The sequence below is a fragment of the Typopeltis vanoorti genome, chromosome 14 (genome assembly GCF_054136105.1).
Source record: "Typopeltis vanoorti isolate ZY-2024b chromosome 14, IOZ_Tvanoo_1.0, whole genome shotgun sequence".
NCBI lineage: Eukaryota > Metazoa > Arthropoda > Arachnida > Uropygi > Thelyphonidae > Typopeltis > Typopeltis vanoorti.
In genome coordinates this window covers 36068750-36091685 of record NC_143562.1, presented here as the reverse complement: position 1 = coordinate 36091685, position 22936 = coordinate 36068750, and the positions used below count along the sequence as shown (strand labels likewise).

Genomic DNA, 22936 nt, shown 5'->3' with positions numbered 1-22936 from the left:
CTTGACTTGAATTTATGATAGAAATTTGTCAAAAATGTTTTCCATTAAAAACTAACTTTTTTTTTCTGACACTCTTTTAATATATGATGATGAACAGCCTATTTTTCTACCTGCTGCAGGATGAAGGCCTCTCTCATTGAGGGAGGTTTGGGTCTACTACTCCCATGGTGACCCAGTCCATATTGGGAGAGTGTATCTATATTTGGGTGAATGAAGGTGGAAGACAATCACAGACATCCATGCCTACATGTGATTCGAACCTGCAGCCTCTTGGCTGGAGAATGGATACGCCAACCACTCGACCAACCAGGCCGGCCTTTTAATATATATATTATATATACACTTCAAAAGTTCATTTTGGTTATTTCCTTTTATTACACATACATATAAACACTATAGTCATAGTTTTTACTATACTGCACTGCATTTGATTAAAACAGGAAATTTAAATTTGTAAAAATTCCAGTTTTGTGAATGCTTTTTTTATAAAGTTATATTAATACATTTGATATTTTGTATACTGGTGTATTTGCTCAAAGATGGTATGAAAATATTCAACATTCCCACCCACAAAAGGTTGTTGTAAACCATTAGTACAATATGTTGGCAGGAGATCAAAACATTTCTCTAAAGGGCCAAATGCGAAACATTTTCTTCCATATCTCTTCACTAAAAAGAATGGTAGTTGCACAATTAGTGATGAAGTTCATCTACCACCTAAAGATTTACAAACATCTGTGTCCATGAGGGATTCAATTCTTAAGCCTAGAGGTTGGAAAGCACAGATGTAGTTCACTTGCCTAATCAGACCAGTAGTTATATTTTTCACTGTACTTACCTTAATACAGATAAATGATAGGATCAGTTTCAGATCAGATATGGCTCTTGCTATAGCAAACACCACTACAACAAACTCACTCCATATGAAACACTACTGAAAAGTTCTGACCAAAGACCTATACATACAGTGCCATGCTAAAAGAAATTCGGTATTGCAAACTATTCACTAGAACAAACTATTACTATGGTCCTGGGAGTTTGTGATAGTGAAATTCAAGAATGATACCGAGTTTTCCAACTCGGTATCATTCTTGAGCAATGTATGGCAAATACAGTTGACTTTCACTATCACAGACTCCATTTTTCAAATCAGATACACTTCTCTGTGAACATATTTGACAGACAAAGCAGATATAGACATAAAACTGATTGCCTTATCTTTAAAATCAGGTTTGGTGTTAATGAATTTAATACCTTCAGTAGATATAAGAATTTGATGATGAGTAATGTCATCTTATTCTTATGATTCAAATATATGTCATTAAGTGCATATGAGAGTTGTTCGATAAGTCCGTCCAAAAATTAAGTACACATAATTTTTTTGGGACAAACATTTTTTATTTTTCAACATAGTCTTCTTTGAGGTCTTATACACTTAGTCCAACGATGCTAGAGTTTTTTGATCCCGTCCATATAGTATGATTTGTCCAACTCTTCAAAGTAGGCAGTTGTTTCGGCAATCACCTCATTGTTTGATGAAAATCTCTTTCCTGCCAACTATTTTTTCATGTTTGGAAACAGATAGTAGTCTGAGGGAGCCAAATCTGGAGAGTGTGTGTGGGAGGAGGGGATGCAAAAGGACTTCGTAGTGTAAATCGAACAATTTTGCGGTCACAATTGCAGAAGAGTGAGCAGGTGCATTGTCACTGTATAAAAGAATCTTCTTTTTTGCCAAGTATGGTCGTTTTTCCTTTATTTCATTATTTAAACGATCCAGCAAAGACGCATAATACACTTTGGTAATTGTTTTGCCCTTTTCCAAGAAGTCTATGAAGATTATGCCATGAGCATCCCAGAAGACGGTGGCCATAACCTTTCCTGCTGAAGAAACGGTTTTCGCTTTCTTTGGTGCAGATTCCCCACTTGCAACCCATTGTTTTGACTGTTCCTTGGTCTTAGGCTGGTAGTGATGAATCCATGTTTCGTCTACTGTTACGAAACGACACAAAAATCCGCTGGATTCTGTTGAAACAGCTTCAAGCTCTCCTTGCAACAGTTCACATGTTGATGCATTTGATCCAGTGTGAGGAAATGCGGCACCCACCTTGCAGATAGTTTTCTCATATGTAAGTGTTCATGTAAAATATTATGTACATGGTCATTTGAGATGCCCACAGCCTTAGCAATTTCACGCACCTTCACTCTTCTATCATCCATCACCATATGAATTTTTTCAATAATTTCTGGAGTAGTGACCTCAACAGGGCATCCAAAACATTCAGCGTCACTTGTGCTCATATGGTCACTTCAAAAGTTATAAACCGTTCTAATCAAAGGTGCAGACTCACCATAATGTTTATCAAGCTTAGCTTTGGTTTCCTGAGCCGTTTTGCCTTTCCAAAAGTAATGTTTAATTCACAACACGAAATTCTTTTTCATCCATTTTTCACGAATCACGGTACTTGTTCGATTCAAATGAACGCCAAACACAGAGTGATAGTGCAGTATATTCCGTGTATTCTATTATTCTATCTATTTTACTTCCTTACTTAGTATTACTTCTTGCCCCCCCCCCCCCCCTTCTGCTGCTAGATAGACCTCGTTTTTAAGATCTATCTGGTGTGGAAATCCCTGAGCAATCATACACAAATCAATTAAGAAATTTATTTAATTTTCTGACCACTTAATTGATCTAATTTATGTTAACAGTCAGGGCAGGAAGAAGACAAAATGTAACCTTACACTTCTACACAAATATCCAAAATTGCAAGTCGTGGTTCGCTGTTATAACTTACTCCTGCAGGTTCGTTAATTATTTTCGGATAGTGCATTGGCTTAGGAATTAGAATCAGGCAATTGTAAAAACAAAACATATTTATTTTGACTTCAAAGACATGATACAAAGCATAGAAAGAATGATTAAATACTAACTTAAACAAAATGCACCATATATCACACATTAACTCACTATCTGAACATCATAGATTATAACACTTTTACTAGCAAAATTTCTCAATCTTACTTATCACAGAATATCCTCTATGGGACAAATATAGCTCATACACAATTGTTATAAGAATGTTAACACAGTTAATTCTCTTCCATTACATTTACTTCTTAATTAAGGCTAATTCAGATATTGTATCAAGCATCCTGAGAATCAGATAACATTAACAAAACAAGTTCTTCAAAAAAACAAGACATTCAGTTCACATATAGCTGCCAGTTAACAATTAGTCTCTTTCTTTCTATTTACAATTTCTAGACACAATCGTATCACATACTGCAAAACAAAACGAGCGCTTAACTGTTACCAATTTCCTGAGAGGAAAGTTCGATTCCTTAATGATACACATGGACACATCTATCAGGTCAATTCCTCAATAGTCTTCCTTCGAATTATGCACTGAAGTTCTGCCATGGCTATCCGCAGCCTAGAGTGAGCGGGCGGCAAAATTACATCAGGCAGCGGGAAAAACAACCATCCTTCTACTCTGGAAGGAGCCCTCATAGGTGCTGCAGGAAAGGTCAGCCATAGGTCGAAAAAAGCCTCGAACCACATGCTGTATTGCCCTTTTATTCAAATCACAGTTCTTTGTTCTCAATTTGGAACATTCCAGGATTAGCCACGAGCAATGAATGAACCTACATCATTGCAGGCCGTTTGACCTTACGATCTTTGTGGCGCTCGGAGCTAATCCGACTCATGTCTTTTTAAGTTCTTAGTAATATGTAGTGCAGGTGCACTTTTAACAGCATATACAGCTTTACAATTCTTTTATTATTGCAACTACTTAGTACATTCTTATATTTTATTATTCTAGACAATTTAATTGTAAAATAATTAGCGAAAATTCTTTAATCAAAACTTATTTTACAATAGATCTATCTGACTGAAACTTAGTGTGTGATCCTCCAACAGTTCCCAGCAACTAAAAATAACCTCAATACATACTGGTGGTGCTACTTCTCAGACTTTGCACTGACTTATCGAAAAGCCCTTGTATAAATTTATATGTACTTAATTAAATAATTCAAAAAAAAATTTTTTTTTAAAAATCAGCTAACGCCTTTTATTCCCTTATAGGAAGTAGGCGAGGCCTTCATACCCTATCTAGCTTTTTGAGGCTGAGTGGGCAGTTCAATCTCCATCAGTAGCCAATCAGAGATAGCTGGCCCATGTCTATCACTAATTATAGGCAGCCACCGTTGAAGAGGCTGGCAAACAAGTGCTGCCATCTCTTGGTACCTAACCCTAACAAGATATGTTACTATCTGAAATAATGTGGATACTACGGTCGATTTTCTTGAATTTACGGGATAAAAAATCAGAGTTTCCAGAAGGAAAAACCCGCTTGCCCATGCCAGAGATCGACTAACTTGGGAATCGGTCGAAGAAAGGCTTAGAAAAAGTTCCTCCAGTCGGTGACTAGACTTCAACTTAAGTTGGACTTCGAGCGACCAAGCGCAGAGGACGCAGGCGTCCTCTGCGCTTGGTCGCTCAGTTTTTAAGTTTTTTCAATAAAAATCCTATGGCCTTTTTAATATAAGAATAAGTTTGTTAGGAAGGCCAAACAGTAGCTTCTGCAAGATTGTTGGATTTTGTTTTGAATCTGTTTTTAAGATTTCTGTATATTAATGAACACTAAATTCTGCTTTGAAATGGTATTGTGTTCATATGCCCACTTGGTTGGCTGAGTGGTTAGCATATCCGCTCTCCAGCCAAAAGACTGCAGGTTCAAATCCTGCCATTGGCATGGATGTTTGTGATTGTCTGTCAAAATGCTAGTGGTGGTGGTGGGGGGGGGTAGATGGCATTGGTGTAGTTGTGGTTTATTGTGGTTAGTGGATTGAGTTGTGGAGTTATAGAGAGCTATAGAGTAGGTGCCCTCCCTCAATAAGTCTTTGGACTTCCTGGAGGTTTCACGTAAGAATAAGAAACGCTTAAAGAATACACTGATTTAGTTTAGATTATAATTGGAGAAATTAAGCCTCATATTGTGGCAATATGAGTCTTGACTTAATGATAAACTTTAAGAAATTCAAATACATAATGGTAATTATAATGTTCTCAGAGGCTTATCAAGGAGATTAACAGATTGATAATACATTGAATTCCTTTGAGACAGCAGTATGATAAATTATGAAGCATTATAAGTAGTCTGTATATTTGAGATATGTATTCCTGAATGTATGCGTGCTGAGTGTTTTTTTATCATTTTGCTATCACTGCTTGTTTCATTTAGCAATTTTTCAAAGTAATAACTCCATACCTCAAGGATATCTTTTTCTCCAGTTTTCATGTCACCTTTATCATCTCTAATTCCTTTTACAACACTCTTTCCTCCCTTTCTGAGCTTCTTCAACAACCTCTAGAATATCTTGCCACCTTCTTGATATTTATTTTCTATGTTCTTCGAAAGTCTTCCCATGACTTTTGTTTAGCTAGTTTTATGCAGTGTTACATTTGTCTCTGTATTCTCTAAGAGCACAAGCTGATTTATTTGCCAGGAACATTTGATATGCTTTCTTCTTTTCCTTCACTGCCTCTTTAACTTCCTGTGTCCACCATGGAGTTCTGATTTTTCTATCCTTTCAGACAATGCCTCTCTGGCTATATCAATCTGGGTTTTCTTAGGCTTGCCACTGAATCTCCAAGGTTTAATTCCTGTTCTCAAATTCTTTCATGTTTTCTTCAATAATCTTTGAGTATTTTAGTCTACAGTTCGCATCTGAGAGCTGCTCAACTTTTATTCGCTTTAAAACTTTCTTACACGTCATTCTTTTCAATATGGAATTCAATTTTATCCTGCTCAAGACTAAATAGCGATCACTTCCAATTTCAAATCCTCTGTACACTCTGGTGTCCTGCACCAGGGAGAAAACATCACTATCAACAATAACATAGTCACTAAGACTTTTCTTATTCCTTGCCTCTTCTCTCCATGTGAATTTGTGCACATTTTTATGTTGGAACATGGTGTTAGTAATAACCAGTCCATGTCCTGAGCAGAAATCCAACAGGTATTTGCAATTATTATTAGCTTTGCTCTTTTCTCCAGATTTTCCCAAAATATTTTTGTATGTCTGACAATCATTTCCTACTCTTCTATTTAGATCCCCAACAAGGACTAACTTTTCTCTTTTTCATTGTGTCAGTTGCTTTCTCTAAAGCCTCAAAAAATTCCTCCACTTCTACCTTTTGTGGGACCATAAGTCTCATTGTCCAGTTCCTCATTCCCCATACTTAAAATGAAAGTTACTTAATTGTAAAAGAATCAAAGATGATAAAGGTGACATGAAAACTGAAGATAAGGATATGTTAGATGTCTGGAGCAATTATTTTGAAGGACTTAAATGAAACAAACGGTAACAGAATCGTAGTAGAAAATTTTCAAGAGAAGTGCAAACAAGAATACATATCAATACTTCAGGTAGAAAATTATATTCGACCAGAAATGCTCAAATATGTAGGGTACAAAAGTTTTGCAGTTGCTACACTGCTTAATTCAAAAGGCCTGGTTAGAGCTTTCATAGTTCCACCATCTATAAAAAAAAAAGAATAAAGCTGAATGTGGGAATTACAGAGGAATTTCTCTACTAAGTGTTCCAGATAATATTTATGCAAGCATACATGAAAAATGACTGAGAAACTGGGAGAAGAACAAGCTGGATTCAGGCCAAATAGAGGTTGTCAGAATCAAATTTTTCACTTTCTTATGACAAATAGTCTATATGGATCACATTCTGAAGGAAAGTGCCATTAGACCTTATGATATAATTGCAAATATCAAACTTAGCTTTAAACTTTAACTACAAAGGAAAGTGCCATTAGACCTTATGATATAATTGCAGATATCAAACTTAGCTTTTTGCTTTACGTAGATGATATACTCCTAAACACATCCAGTGAAAGTCTCCAGGAATCTCTAACTAAATTGAATGACAGTTGTAACAAATTTGGTATGAAAATCAGCAATTCAAAGACCAAAACTATGAAAATTTGCAGGAACATAGAGAACTTCAGCTGCATTCTCAATGGAGAGCCTATAGAAAAAGTAAAATCTGTAGAGAGATTTTATAGAGCAAGTTAAATCTAAAATAGACAATAGAGTAAGCAAAGTTGGTATGGTGCAGAGCCAGCTGAATAAATTTATATGGAATAAGAGAAATTAGCTAAAACACTAATACATACGACAGTATTTAAGACAGTGCTCAAACTAGTTTTAAGTTATGGATGTGAGAGTTTGGTTAGAAATAAACGTCAAAGATATGAGACATAAACGAGAGTTCTCTGAACAGATGGCATCAGTGGGAGAATCATTAAAAATGAAGATATTAAGAAACTTCACATATTTTGCATTTAAGAATGGGTGAGCAGGGCTAATTTAAGGTGATATGGTCACCTAAACAGAATGGGTGAGGAAAGGTTAGCAAAACAGGTGTTTGATTTATATATGTTATGGTTAAAGTGATATATCCGGTTATTATTAATAATTACCGGTTATTATTAATAATAACCAGTTAAAGTGAATAATTAGAATTAATCACTTTAACTGGTTAAAGTGAATAATTTCTAGAGGAGTCTGGTAAATGTAATAAAAACATGTTTATAGGTTTTGTATATAGGCAGGCTTGGCTGGTGGTGTGTGCGGAGTGTGCAATATACACAGGCATGCAGAAGAAAAGGTGCCTAAATGATGTCAAAAAATATGAGATAAGAATTTAAATGAACACGAATGGTACAGAATGGTACATATAATTATGAATGTACATCGTCTTCCTTTCGAGCCCCTTCAGATCTTCCCAGAAATGAACAAATAAATTCTGGAATTGTATCGTGGACTCAATTATATCATTGTAATTTTTTATTAAAATTTACGAACATATACTTAAAATAGTTCTTTATTTTTTTGATGTATCATAAATGAACTTATGATTTGTATAAGTGGCACTAATCCTTAGGTAACATTATACCTGTAAAGCAGTTTTCATTTGTTTTTCATTTCCTGTTTGTTTTCTTCACACTTTATTCAAAAAAAACTTTTTTGGAAAGACGCTGAACATTAATTGCACACACAAGAAAAATACTAGGCGCTGGTCCTGTATATAGGTATTCATTCTCAATAGAAATTATAATATCAGGAATTAGTGATAGACTGCTAATTATTTCAGACCCCCTCTGTCATAATGATGATTTGACTTGGGAAGGATTATTAACCCAGCACTGAAGAGGTGAGAAAATGTAACAAAAGTGGTAAGGTGGGATCCCACAGACCGACCCAAATAATGTAGTGTATTATAGAAATCCATATCTTTTTAATCAGTATCAGATTACGTATTGTTTAAGATTCTTCCTCACAGTCTTGTTCTCTATCAGACTCATGGTTACTGACTAATTCTAAATCGATTTCACTATCATCATCTCTGCTAAATGGCTCCTGATCTGTCAAAGCGTCATCTGTAAGTTGACATAACCTCTGTTCTTCCTGCTCGTAACTCGTCTGGTAAAAAAAAGATATTATTCTCAAAATACCCTCTAAATATTTATGAAAACAAAAAGACAAAGACAATGAAAATAGGCAGAAACATTGAAAATATCAAATAGATATTGCAAATAGAGAACCTATAGAACAAGTAAAACATTTCAGCTACTTAGGCATGCTTTTTAGTGAAGATAGTAATAAATATGGAAATAGACAAGAGAATCAACAAAGCTGGTATGGTAGGGAGTCAACTGAATAAATTTATATGGAATAAGAGAGAAATTAGCCAAAACACTAAATTAGCTGTACACAAGACAGTATTCAAGCCAATTTCAACTTATGGATCTGAAAGCTGAGTCAGAAGTAAAACATTTGACCACAGACTAGAGACTGTAGATACGAGAGTTGTGAGAAAGATTAGGAGTGTGAACAGATGGCATCAATGGCAAAATCATATTAAACATGAAGATATTGTCAGCATCCAGGAATGCATCAGCAGAGCTAATCTCAGGTGGTATGGTCACTTAAACAGAATGGGAGAGGAAAGATTAGCAAAACAAGTGTTCTCAAACCCTAAAACACGCCCCAACTCAATATCACCAGAGTTGAAGATACTATCAACATAAGAAGCCTGAATGGCAAACACATGGAGCTAGCTGAGGAATTAGATAAGTACCAGATCGACATAATAGGGGTGACTGAAGCAAAAAAGACAAAAACTGGCGAGATCTTTTTGAGCAATAAATACAAAATGTTATATTCAGACAATGACAATCAAGGAAAAGAAGGAGTAGCCATAGTATTCAACACTAAATATGAAGCTAATCTTCTTGAATGGCAGGCAGTCTCAAGTAGAGTGATATGGGCAAATATCAGAATGGGAAACTGAACAATGAGACTTATTTGTGCCTATGGTGCCACAGAAAGCTACTGACACAATGAAAAAGGAAAAGTTGGTCCTTGTTGTGGGATCTAAATAGCAGAGTAGGAAGTGATTGTCAGACATAAAAAAAAATTTTAGGAAAATTTGGAGAAAAGAGCAAAGCTAATAATGATGTTAAATACTGTTCGATTTCTGCTCAGGACATGAACTGGTTATTACTAACACCATGTTCCAACATAAAAATGTGTACAAATTCACATGGAAAGAAGAATAAAGGAATAAGAAAAGTCTCATTGACTATGTTATTGTGGATAGTGATGTTTTCTCCCTGGGGCAGGACACGAGAGTGTACAGAGGATTTGAAATTGAAAGTGATCACTATTTAGTCTTGAGCAGGATAAAATTGAATTCCATATTGAAAAGAATAATCTGTGAGAAAGTTTTAAAGTGAATAAAAGTTGAGCAGCTCAAAGATGTGAACTGTAGACTAAAATACACAAAGATTATTGGAAAGAAAATGAAAGAGTTTGAGAACAGGAACCAAACCTTGGAGATTCAGTGGCAAGCCTAAGAAAACCCTGATTGATTCAGCCAGAGAGGCATGTGGTGAGGTTGTCTGCAAGGATAGAAAAATCAGAACTCCATGGTGGAAAGTTAAAGGGGCAGTGAAGGAAAAAAAGAAAGCATATCAAAAGTTCATGGCAAATAAGTCAGCTTGTGCTCTTAGAGAATACAGAGACAAATGTAAGAAAGTTAAATACTGTATAAAACTAGCTAAACAAAACTCATTGGAGGACTTTGGCAAGAACATAGAAAATAAATATCAAGAAGGTAGCAAAATATTCTGGAGGTTGTTGAAGAAGCTTAGGAATAGAGGGAAGAGTGCTGTAAAAGGAGTTAGAGATGATAAAGGTGACATGAAAACAGGAGAAAAAGATATCCTTGAAGTATGGAGTAATTACTTTGAAAATTTGCCAAATGAAACAAGCAGTGATGACAGCACAGTGATAAAAAAAAACACTCAGCAGGCATACATTCAGGAATACATATCCATATTTGAAGTAGGAAAAGCCATCAAAGGCTTGAAATGTGGAAAAGCAGCAGGAGTAGATGATATTCGACCAGAAATGCTTAAGTATGGTGGTATAAAAGTCTTACGGTGGCTGCATAGTTCAGTAGACGTGGACAGAGGGACGAATTCCCGATGATTTGAGTAGAGCTCTCATAGTACCCATATATAAAAAGGGTAATAAAACGGAGTGTGAGAATTACAGAGGTATTTCCCTACTGAGTGTTTCTAATAAGATTTATGCAAGTATACTTGAGAAACGGTTGAGAAGAATTGTGGAAGAAAAGCTTGGTGAAGAACAAGCGGGATTCAGCTTAAATAGAGGCTGTCAGGATCAGATCTTCACTTTATGACAAATAGTCGAGAAATCATGGGAATATAACAAACATCTGTATTTAAGTTTTGTCGATCTGGAAAAGGCATACGACAAGGTGCCAAGAGAGAGAAGCTATTCAATATGCTACAGTTATATGGTGTCAATGTAATGTTATATAGTTCGCCCACTGATTAGAGGTTCCTTGACACTTCTGCGCATGTCAGATAAAGGAGAATCCATTCCGATAATAGGGTAATCAATCTGTCTTCTGGGATGTGTTTGTTTATTACAAGTTGGAAAATTTAGCTTTTCTTTTACGAACATTGTAGTTTTTAAAGTGTAACTATTTTGCTTGTATAACAGTTGGAAAAATGTACGTATTAACAAAATTAAAAAAGGTATAGCATAAAACAAAAATTTAACTAAGTTTATTTTTAAGAAAGTTATCTATAAAATAAAAATAATTATACAGAAAAACAAATTTTTTCAAATGAACTTAGATATTCTAAACTTACAGTTGAGAGAACTGAGACACTTTAATGTCCTGAACCGATTAATTATTTATGACTTGTTGCGACTCCTTTTAACAAACCCATGCAAAAAAAGGTTGGAAAAAAATACCATTATCAAATCCTTTTAATCTTCATAGTCATCTGAATCGGTGTCCGAATCGCCATCACTTTCGCTTAAACTGATCACCAAAGATTCGCATAATTCTTCGATAATTCCGTCTCTGTCCCAATATTTTCCTATGAGGTGACATGAAAGCAATATTTTCCCCAGTTTTGAACTGTAATACTTTCATTCGCCTGTTCTGAAAGCTTAAAAAGTTTCGACATGTCAAAAGATCTGCCCAAACATACTCAATAGTATTAATATCGCAATGATATGGTGGTAGCCTCAAAGCTAGAAATCCATGCTCTTTGAGCATCGTGTCGAATTTAAATAGTTTAGTTGTGGGCGAGTTTCTTTTGACCAAATTAAGCAATTCAATTTTTCACATATCTGGGGAATGAGAAATGTTATTTGCAGAGAGCCAATCCATAAGAACTTGCTTCTTATTAGACCAATTTGGAACTTTGTTTGATCGAATAGAGTGATATGAAGCGTTATCAATAATAACAACAGCATTTTTAGGAAGGATTGGAATCAGTTTTTCTTCTGTCCACTTTTCAAAGATGGTAGAATTCATTTGCCTATGGTAATTAGCTTTGTATAATAAGTTTGAATTCGGTAAAAAACCTATTTCTCCACCCGCACACAAAGTTATTATGCGCCGCGAGGCATTTCCGGTTTGTAGCACTCCACATTCTTCTTTAGACTGCCAACATTTTCCATATAATTAAAATTACTATCAATCCAAATTTCATCTAGATTACACAATCGTTTTTTTTTCCTCCCTGAAACGTCTTATTGCTCTCAAATACTGCGTTCTAGATAAAACAATGTCACTTCGCTACATGATAAGTTTCCTTTTATTCCGGGACTTTTTAAAACAAAATCTGATTTCATGAAGTATTTTCCTTAAAGTTTCTCTTTTCCAAGGAAAATTAATTTTTTCTTTAAGCACAGGAATCAATTTCAGAACAGTTGGCACTCTTTTCTCGACCAACTAAAATTTGTGAATAGTTCTTATAACGTCTACATCAAAATCATTCAAAGCTACGTTTTCGATGGTTTTCTTTAGGGGATTTAAATTTTGGCTTCCCTTGACCTTTTGATTCCATACGAATTCTTTTAACAGTTGACCCCGATACGTCCGCAATTGCACGTTTTATGACTTGAGGAAGGGGAACAAGGAGACGATTCTTTATTGCAGAATGTCAGCACATTATTCAATATTCTTTTGCAAGAGCTACTGAAACGTTTAACAACAGAACTTGTTGACTGTACTGAATCCATCATACAAATTAATAAGAAAAAAATAATGCAAAAAAACGACAACAAAAATCAATCTAGTACAGTGACAGACAAGAAAGCACGTGATTTTGCATGTTGGCGACCAATTCGTACATCCTTCAGCATGAATCGACTATTCTTGGCAAAACGCCAAGGAGAGATCTACAAACGGTGGGTGAACTATATCAAGCAATAATCAGCTTGATATAAGTTTGAGTTGTAAATCAGCAGTTAAGATTGAAGGAGGTACAGAAAGATGGTTTAATGTTAAATGTACATTATCCCTTCGGTTATTCATTATCTATATGGATCATATTATGAAGGAAAGTGGTATTAAACCTGATATCAAAATTGGAGATGTTAATGTCAGCACTTTGCTTTATGCAGACAATGTTATACTTCTAAATAAATCTGCTACAACTCTGCAAGATTCCCTGACTAAATTTAATAACTGTTGTAATAGATATGGTATGAAGGTCAGCAATAAAAAGACAAAGACAATGAAAATAGGCTGAATCGTAAAATGTGAACTGCATTGTGAACGGAGAACCTGTGGAACAAGTAAAACATTTCAGCTACTTAGGCACGATGTTTAGTGAAGATGGTAAATTAAATATGGAAATAGACAACAGAATCAACAAAGCTAGTATGGTATGAAGTCGATTGAATAAATTCATCTGGAATAAGAGAGAAATTAGTCGGAACACTAAATTAGCTGTATACAAGACAGTGTTCAAACCAGTTTTAACTTATGGATCTGAGAGCTGGGTCAGAAGTAAAACACTTGAACAAAGACTAGAGACCGCAGATATGAAAATCCTGAGAAGAAAGATTAGAGGTGTGTATACAGATGTAATCAATGGCAATATCATGTTAAAAAAGGATATTAGGAAAGAACTTGACGTCAGCATCCAGGAATGTTAGCAGAGCTAATCTCAGGTGGTATGGTCACTTAAACAGAATGGAGGAGGAAAGATTAGCAAAACGTGTTCTCTGCCAGATTGGAAGGAAAATGACCCAGTTGAAGACCAAAATATAGGTGGATTGATACGGTACAAAGTGCCTTAGATGATAGAAATATAAGATTTGATGATGTTGGAGTCTTGACAAGTAACAGATTGATTTGGAAGATAATTGTAGATAGGAAGTTAGTAATGATGTAAATTTTTCATGTAGTACTATCATATCCTCTATACCCCTTGTGGGTACATGGCAGGAATTTGATGATGATGGTGTTCTCTGCCAAGCAGGAAAAGACCCAGAGAAAGACCAAGATATAGGTGAATACCCCTAGAGGGTATATATCAGGAATTTGATGATGATTATATTTTCTTATAGTTGGTATGTAAAAATATAGAAGACACAGCAGTAACAATAATATTTTAGTAGAATATACTTGAAAACAACTTACGTCTTGGAAGTAAATATAGTCACACTTTTGGTAAGGTGGGGTCTGCTGGACCCCAGCACACTTTACACCTCTGCACACTAAACTTGCTTGTGTGCAACAGCCTGTCATGTATGACATCGAGTAGTGGATTATGGGAGGGGAAGCTATACTGAAGCATGACTCGCTGCCACGCGTTGTTAAAAAATTAGTCAATTTAAAATCTTTGGGGTTATAGGACACCCATTCTTACTAACGCAAGATTGAAGTTAAAGAAATAATAATTAGGAACCATTGGGAGTGTAATTTCAAAGCAGGTAAACTTTGAGGGTATTCAAAGAAAAGAGAACTAAGTAAGAGAGACCAGACCGGAGAATTAAGTAGGAGACATTATTTATTGGAAGAGACACTAATGCAAAATGTTCATCTTTAGGAGTAAATGTTGTAATCCTGGGTCCACAAGATGAATAATCACATGAAGAAACATGCTGTAAAAAAAAATTATGGATAAAATATCAATATGATAAATGAGTTAAAAAGTATGATAAATATAAGGAACAACCAGCATTTATGTAATTGTTAATTAAAAGTTTGTAATAGGTAAGTTTAGAATGCTGCGGGCATAATTCAAAGAAACTTTTAATGGCTCATAGCTTTACTCGCTAAGATTTCTAATGAATGTCAAGAAAACTGGAGGTATTTAAAGTTGATTGATTTTAAGTGTAGAGGGATTATAATCTGGTGACTTCATCTGACACTAGATAGAGAGGAGATTAAATTGAAGTTTTTTAATTGGTTCAGGACATATATAAGACATTATTTGCTGAAGCACGCCCTGCTAGAGAGCTGAATGAAAAGAGAAAAGAGTGAGAAAACAAATATATAGCATTCAGTTTATTTACTGTTGAGGTTGAACATATATGGAATGGCTTTCATCAAACAGATTATAGACATGGTGATTCTTATTGCAACTTTAAAAATTAGATAGTTGTTATGGCTGGAGGTCCATGCAGTTAGCCGAGTGGCTATGCGCTTCGCAACCATATGCCTGGGAAAGGAGTGTCCTGGGTTCAATTCCCATTGCTGACGTGAGGAGCTTGGGATCTTTCTCAGACATAGGCAAGTTAGCCGGTCTTGGGTGTGGACTGCAAGGTTTTTCTCCCCAGTTTATCTGTAGTTTTTCATCCCACAAGTAGGCGAACCGGCCTTGAGAACTCAACACCTCTACAGACATAGGATACACCGGGAAGCATAGGGTCAACCACCTTATCCGTGTATAATGGTTGCGATTATAAGGAATAGAAACCCTTAACACCGTAAAGATAAAAGAGGGAAAGATTAAGGCAAAAGTTATGGCTGGAGGATAGATTAATTATGATATGCATAATGATTATGAAATTTAGCATTCTTGAACATCTCAGTGTTTTTATCTGTGTGTATGTATAAATATGTATAGAAAAAAAAATTAAAAAAAATAAATAATATAAATAAAAAAAGATGAGAAAAAATAAATGAAGTAGAAAATAAGCTGGGTGAATATACCGAAGCCAACTTATACATGGGTGGTGAATTTCATTAAATGCATATTGGTTTAGTCACAGTGATGATTAGTCAGTATATAGTTCATCTGATGCTTATTTCTTTCCCCTTACTTTCCAGCATTCAGTTAGTTGGTCTCATGCTGTTGGTTTTGCTTTGAGTGCTCCAGTTTTTTCCTCAAACACATCTGGCAATATCTACATTGTGCTGTCCAAGTAGAAATATTGAATTTGGGTAATTCATGGAATTCATCAAATACTGTTGCCACTCCCAGATGGACTTATTGCTCCTGGTGGACAGCTGATAATAAGAATAAATGATAATAATAATATAGTGGTGCCTTGAGAAAATTGAATAATTTCGTTGCTGAATTAATTTAGAATTTTTTTACAAAAAAAAAAAAATTGTCCATGCCTGCTTCAGTAATGATATTGTCCATATTGTTATTAACTGAATTAACATAAATGGCAGAGCATGGAATCTTTATAATAAATCAGGAGATAATTTATAATAACTAAAACTATATTGCTTATAACTTTCAAGTGTTTCACATTGTTTTAGTAAAATTCTGATGGTTATGTTTTGAGTTGTGAAAATTGACATCACACTAGCATATACAAGAGTGAAAAAGGTTAATCAGTATTGCAGTATCTCAGTGCCTATTAATTATACGCAAATATTAATTTTGGGCAGTTGATTTCATCATCATCATCATCATCAAATTCCTGACATGTACTCTCAAGAGGTGTACAGGATATGATAGTACTACATGAAAAATTTACATCATTACTAACTTACTATCTACAATTTTCCTCCAAATCAGTCTGTTACTTGTCAAGACTCCACTATTATCAGATCTTATATTTCTATCGTCTAAGGCACTTTGTACTGTATCAATCCGCCTATATCTTGGTCTTCTTCTGGGTCGTTTGCTGCCAACCTGGCAGAGAACACTTGTTTTGCTAATCTTTCCTCGCCCAACCATACCACCTGAGATTAGCTGTGCTAATGCATTCCTGGATGCTGACAATGTCAAGTTCTTTCGTAATATCCTCGTTTTTATTACGATATTGCCATTGATGCCATCTGTTCACACCTCTAATCTTTCTCAGGATTCTCATATCTGTGGTCTCTAGTCTTTGGTCAAGTGTTTTACTTCTGACCCAGCTCTCAGATCCATAATTTAAAAAAATTGGTTTGAACACTGTCTTGTATACAGCTAATTTAGTGTTCCGACTAATTTCTCTCTTATTCCATATGAATTTATTCAGTTGACTTCCTACCATACCAGCTTTATTGATTCTGTTGTCTATTTCCATATTTAATTTACCATCTTCACTAAAAATCGTGCCTAAGTAGGTGAAATGTTTTACTTGTTCCACAGGTTCTCCGTTCACAATGTAGTTAACATTTTCAACATTCTACCTATTTTCATTGTCTTTGTCTTTTTATTGCTGACCTTCATACCATAACTATTACAACAGCTATTCAATTTAGTCAGAGAATCTTGCAGACTTGTAGCGGATTTATTGATAAGTATAACATCGTCTGCATAAAGCAAAGAGCTGACATTAATATCTCCAATTTTGATATCATGTTTAATACCACTTTCCTTCATAATGTGATCCATATAGATAATAAATAACAGTGGGGATAGTGTGCATCCTTGTCTCACACCAGATTTAACATTAAACCATCTTCCTGTACTTCCTTCAATTCTAACTGCTGACTTACAACTCAAATAAAGACTAAGTATTGCTTAATATAATGCCCCATTGACACCATATAACTGTAGAGTATTGAATTACTTCTCTCTTGGCACCTTATCATGCCTTTTCCAAATCTACAAAACTCAAATAGAGATCTTTGTTATATTCCCATGATTTCTCGACTATTTGTCGTAAATTGAAGATCTGAATCTGACAGCCTCTATTTGGCCGGAATCCAGCTGTTTTTTCACCAAGCTTTTCTACAATTCTTCTCAACCATTTCTCAAGTATACTTGCATATATCTTACCAGGAACACTCAGTAGAGAAATACCTGTGAGAATTTCTCTGTAATTCTCACATTGTTTTGTTTCCCTTTTTATATATGGGTACTATGAGAGCTCTACTCCAATCATCGGGAATTCGTCTCTCTGTCCAGGCCTTCTGAACTATGCAGTGCAGCTACTGTAAGACTTTTATACCACCATACTTCAGCATTTCTGGTCGAATATCATCTACTCCTGCTGCCTTTCCACATTTTAAGTCTTTGATGGCTTTTTCTACTTCTATATGTATTCCTGACTATATGCCTGTTGAGTGTTTTTTTACTGCTGTGCTATTACTGCTTGTTTCATTTAGCAATTTCTCGAAGTAATTCCTCCATACTTCAAGGATATCTTTTTCTCCCATTTTCATGTCACCTTTATCATCTCTAACTCCTTTTACAGTACTCCCTCCTCCATTTCTTAGCTTCGTCAACAACCTCCAAAATATTTTTTGCCACCTTCTTGATATTTATTTTCTATGTTCTTGCCAAAGTATTCCCATGACGTTTGTTTAGCTAGTTTTACACAGTGTTTAGCTTTCTTACATTTGTCTCTGTATTCTCTAAAAACACAAGCTGAGTTATTTGCCAGGAACTTTTGATATGCTTTCTTCTTTTCCTTCACTGCCTCTTTAACTTCCTGTGTCCACCATGGAGTTCTGATTTTTCTATCCTTGCAGACAACCTCACCACATGCCTCTCTGGCTGAATCAATCAGAGTTTTCTTAGGCTTGCCACTGAATCTCCAAGGTTTGGTTCCTGTTCTCAAACTCTTTCATTTTTTCTTCAATAATCTTTGTGTATTTTAGTCTACAGTTCACATCTTTGAGCTGCTCAACTTTTATTCGCTTTAAAACTTTCTCAAACGTTATTCTTTTCAATATGGAATTCAATTTTATTCTGCTCAAGACTAAATAGTGATCACTTTCAATTTCAAATCCTCTGTACACTCTGGTGTCCTGCACCAGGAAGAAAACATCACTATCAACAATAACATCGGCAATGAGATTTTTCTTATTCCTATATTCTTCTTTCCATGTGAATTTTTACACATTTTTATGTTGGAACATGGTGTTAGTAATAACCAGTTCATGTCCTGAGCAGAAATCGAACAGTATTTAACATCATTATTAGCTTTGCTCTTTTCTCCAAATTTTCCCAAAATATTTTTTTATGTCTGACAATCACTTTCTACTCTGCTATTTAGATCCCCAACAAGGACCAACTTTTCCTTTTTCATTGTGTCAGCAGCTTTCTCTAGAGCCTCAAAAAATTCCTCCACTTCTATCTTAGTAGAGCCTTCTGTGGAACCATAGGCACAAATAAGTCTCATTGTCCAGTTTCCCATTCTGATATTTGCCCATATCACTCTATTTGAGACTGCCTGCCATTCAAGAAGATTAGCTTCATATTTAGTTGAATGTTGAATACTATGGCTACTCCTTCTTTTCCTTGATTGTTATTGTCTGAATGTAACATTTTGTATTTATTGCTCAGAAAGATCTCACCAGTTTTTGTCTTTTTTGCTTCAGTCAACGCTGTTATGTCGATCTGGTACTTATCTTATTCCTCAGCTGGCTCCATTTGTTTGCCATTTAGGCTTCTTATGTTGATAGTACCGATCTTTAACTCTGGTGATGTTGAGTTGGGGTGTGTTTTCAGATTTGTTCCACAGTAGCTGACTTTTCACTGTTCACCCTGGTTCCCTGGTGAAAACAAAGGGGGGCTTGTTTAACCGGGCGATGCCCCCAGCCGGCATGAAATTTTGTCATGTTGTACTATCATTTTGTATATTGGTTTAAGCCAATAAGAATACAATTTGGTCGGCTAAATTCCAAATTACCAGCCCATCCTCATTCGTTCAGTATCCAGGTAGATACCCAACAGGGTGAACAATGAGAAGGTGAGGATTGGACAGAAGCCCTGGTCGGTTCTCTGCAATCCTTTAAAGGCTATGTGGAAATCTCCTGTCAGTTATACAGCTTTGACCCTTAAGCACCCCACTGGCAAATCAAAGTGCTGAGACTATAGGTATTTCAAAAGAATGTGTAGGATATATTTTGCACGAAGAATTGTAAACGAAAAAGCTTTGCGCAAGATGGGTGTCATGCTTACTCACAGCAGATTAAAAACGCACTTGCATGAAAATCTCTGAACAGTGCTTGGAGTTTTAACAAGAATAAAACTAGTTTTGTGTGTCGATTCATTACTATGGATGAGACTTGGATTCACCATTAAACATCAGAATCCTAACAGCAGTGAAAACAGTGGACAGAAACTGGTTGTTCAGTGCCAAAGAAGACAAGTTCGGTTCTATCAGCAGGAAAGGTCATGGCGTTGGTGTTTTGTGATGCTAAAAGCATTTTATTTATTATCTTGAAAAGGGTAAAATAATAATCGGGGAATATTATTCTGATCTTTTTACCAGACTAGATGAAAAAATTCATTAGAAAAGACTTGGTTTGCAGAATAAAAAAAATCATCTTTCATCAGGACAATGCACCTGCCCGCAAAGGTGTTTTGGCAATGGGGAAATTAAGGAATCTGCACTATGAATTGTTGGATCATCCACCCTATTCCCTAGATTTGGCTCCGTCTGACTTCTCTCTCTTCCCAGAACTAAAACTTTTCCTCACTGGTCAACGTTTTTCTTCGAATCAAGAGGTGATTGCAGTTGTAGAGAAGTATTTTGCAGGTCTGAACTGAGAACCACTACAGGGATGGGATAATGGCAATGGCGCATTGCTGGAATAAATGTATTAGTCTTAATGGAGATTATGTTGAAAAATAAAAATAATTTTGAAATTATAAATTCATTGTTTTCATTGTTAGGCCTAGAACTTTTCAAACCACTCTCGTATATGAAAATCTCATAATTTGTCATAATCAAAATTTTTGATATGTATCTGAAGGGGTTGTTCAGGCTACTATTATGGTACTACATGAAAAGTTTATATTATTACTAACTTCTTATCACCAATTTTTTTCTCCAAATAGTCTGTTATCTGGATGAACTCCCGATAACAGACTTTGCAGTATTTGTAATTACAATGAAAAAAAGAAAAAGTATTTGTAGTTACAATCCCAGTCATCTAAGACACTTTTTAATTAGTCTGTCTACCTACACCTTGGTCTTCCTCTGTCTTTTGTTCTGCCACCTTAGCATCAAATACCTGTTTTATTAATTTTTCTTCTCTTCTACCATTCTTTTTAAATGACCATACCACCTCAGATTAGCTCTCCTCACACATTCTTGAATGCTAATAATGTCACCTTTCTTTCCCTAATATTTTCCTTTTTAATGTGAATCTGGTATTGATGCTGTCTGTTCACTTCTGCTTTTTCTCAAAACTGTCATACCTGCTGTTTTGCTTCTAACCTACTTCTCAGATCCACAAGTTCAAACTGGCTTGGACTGTTTTGCATACTACTAGTTAATTGTTCTGACGTATTTCTCTCTTATTCCATATCAGTTTATTCAGTAACTTTTTACCATACTAGCTTTGTCAATTCTATTATTATTTCCATTTTTACTTTACTATCTTCACAAAAATTGTACTCAAGATGTTTTACATTTCTATAGGTTCTTCATTTAGAATGGAGATAAAGTTTTTTATGTTCTTGCTTATTTTCATGGTTTTATATTGTGGATTTTTATGCCATATTTGTTACATCATATGAGATGTGGCTATTAAATAACGAGACTGGTTGCAAAAATGTGGTTTATTATTGCAATCGTACAAGTTAATTGTTATTCCCTTTAACATGCTCCCCATCCTCTATCTATACACTGTTGCATACAAATTTTCCAGTGTTGGAAGCAGTGCTGCTGGTCATCAGGTGTTATCTGCATCAGTAGTGCTGCTGTTTTCTCCTTTACCTCATCCAGCTGACAGTGGAGCCAGATTTGCAGGAGAAGATCATCACATGTGATGAGATGTGGATTTTCCAGTACGATCCAGAAACAAAGAGACAATCGATACGCTGGAAAACTCCCACTTCACCGAGAATGAAAAAAGCAAGAACGAGTAAGTCAAAACTGAAAGCATGCTATTTTTTTTGTTTTTTTTTATCAATGGCATGGTAATGATTGAATGGGTATCAGGAGGTCAGACAGTTAACCAGCATTATTACCTTGAGGGTCTGGCCAAGCTGAGAGAACGAGTGAGGCAGAAGAGATGCAATATGTGGAAGAACAACACTTGATTCTCCATCAGGACAATGCTTCAGCCCACCACAGGTATACAAATATTATTTGGAAGAAAATTCTTTTTCTTCCAAATAATATTTGTATACCTAAGTCCTATGGTTCATATCTGAAAGCTGCTCAGCTCTGATTCTTTTTAAAACTTCTTTATATATTTTTCTTTTTAATACTGTACTCAATTTTATTCTGCTCAAAACTAATGGTGATCACTTCCTATTTCAATTACAGACAGTGCACTGTCTGTAAAGCAGTATCTGGCTGATAAGATCTCAGTGTTGGACCATCCACCTTACTTGCCAGACTTAGCTCCATGCAACTTTTACCTTCTTCCAAATTTTCAGTCAGTGGATGAGGTAAAGGAGAAAACGGCAGCACTACTGAAGCAGATAACACCTGATGACTTGTAGCACTGCTTCCAACAATTGAAAATGCATATGCAACGGTGTGTAGATAGAGGAGGGGAGTATGTTAAAGGGGATAACAATTAAGTTGTACACTTGTAATAATAAACCACATTTTTGCAATCAGTCTCATTATTTAATTAGTTAAGGAATTCTGAAGACTTTTAGGGGGTTTATTTAATTAACATCTGTACTATATTCATTCCATTAAACTTAATTATGAGCTTAAACCAGAATATTAACCTTGATACCTATAAATTCCTTTGTAATTGTCACTATGATTGCTCTTCTCCAATCATTTGGAATTCTACTTTCTGACCATGCCTTCTGCATTATACAGTGCAGCACTGTAAAACTTTTATACCTCCATATTTGAGCATTTTTGGTTTAATCATCATCTAATCCAGCTGCTTTTACTACCTCAGGCATTGATATCTACTCCTGATCGCATCTCTCTTGAATGTTTATTACCACAATGCTACCACTATTTCATTTAACAATCATTCAAAGTAATTACTCTTGATGTCTGTAATATCTTTATCTTCAAATTTATATCACCTTTATCATCTCTGATTCCTTTTTTCAGTACTCTTTTCATCATATCTAAATATCAATATTTTGCTACCTTACTTATACAGTAAACCTCTCTATTTAATGGACTAATAGGGGCTAAGGACTAAGTAGTTGAAAAACAAAACATTTCAGCTACTTAGGCAT

The 22936-nt window shown here is 35.3% G+C and overlaps 1 protein-coding gene across 4 annotated transcripts in view; it reads left to right on the top strand.

Moving 5' to 3' along the window:
- The window catches only part of LOC150099367 (U3 small nucleolar RNA-associated protein 14 homolog A), a 247894-nt gene that overhangs the window by 111456 nt on the left and 113502 nt on the right, over window positions 1-22936 (top strand). The gene's annotated exons all lie outside the window — the stretch shown is intronic.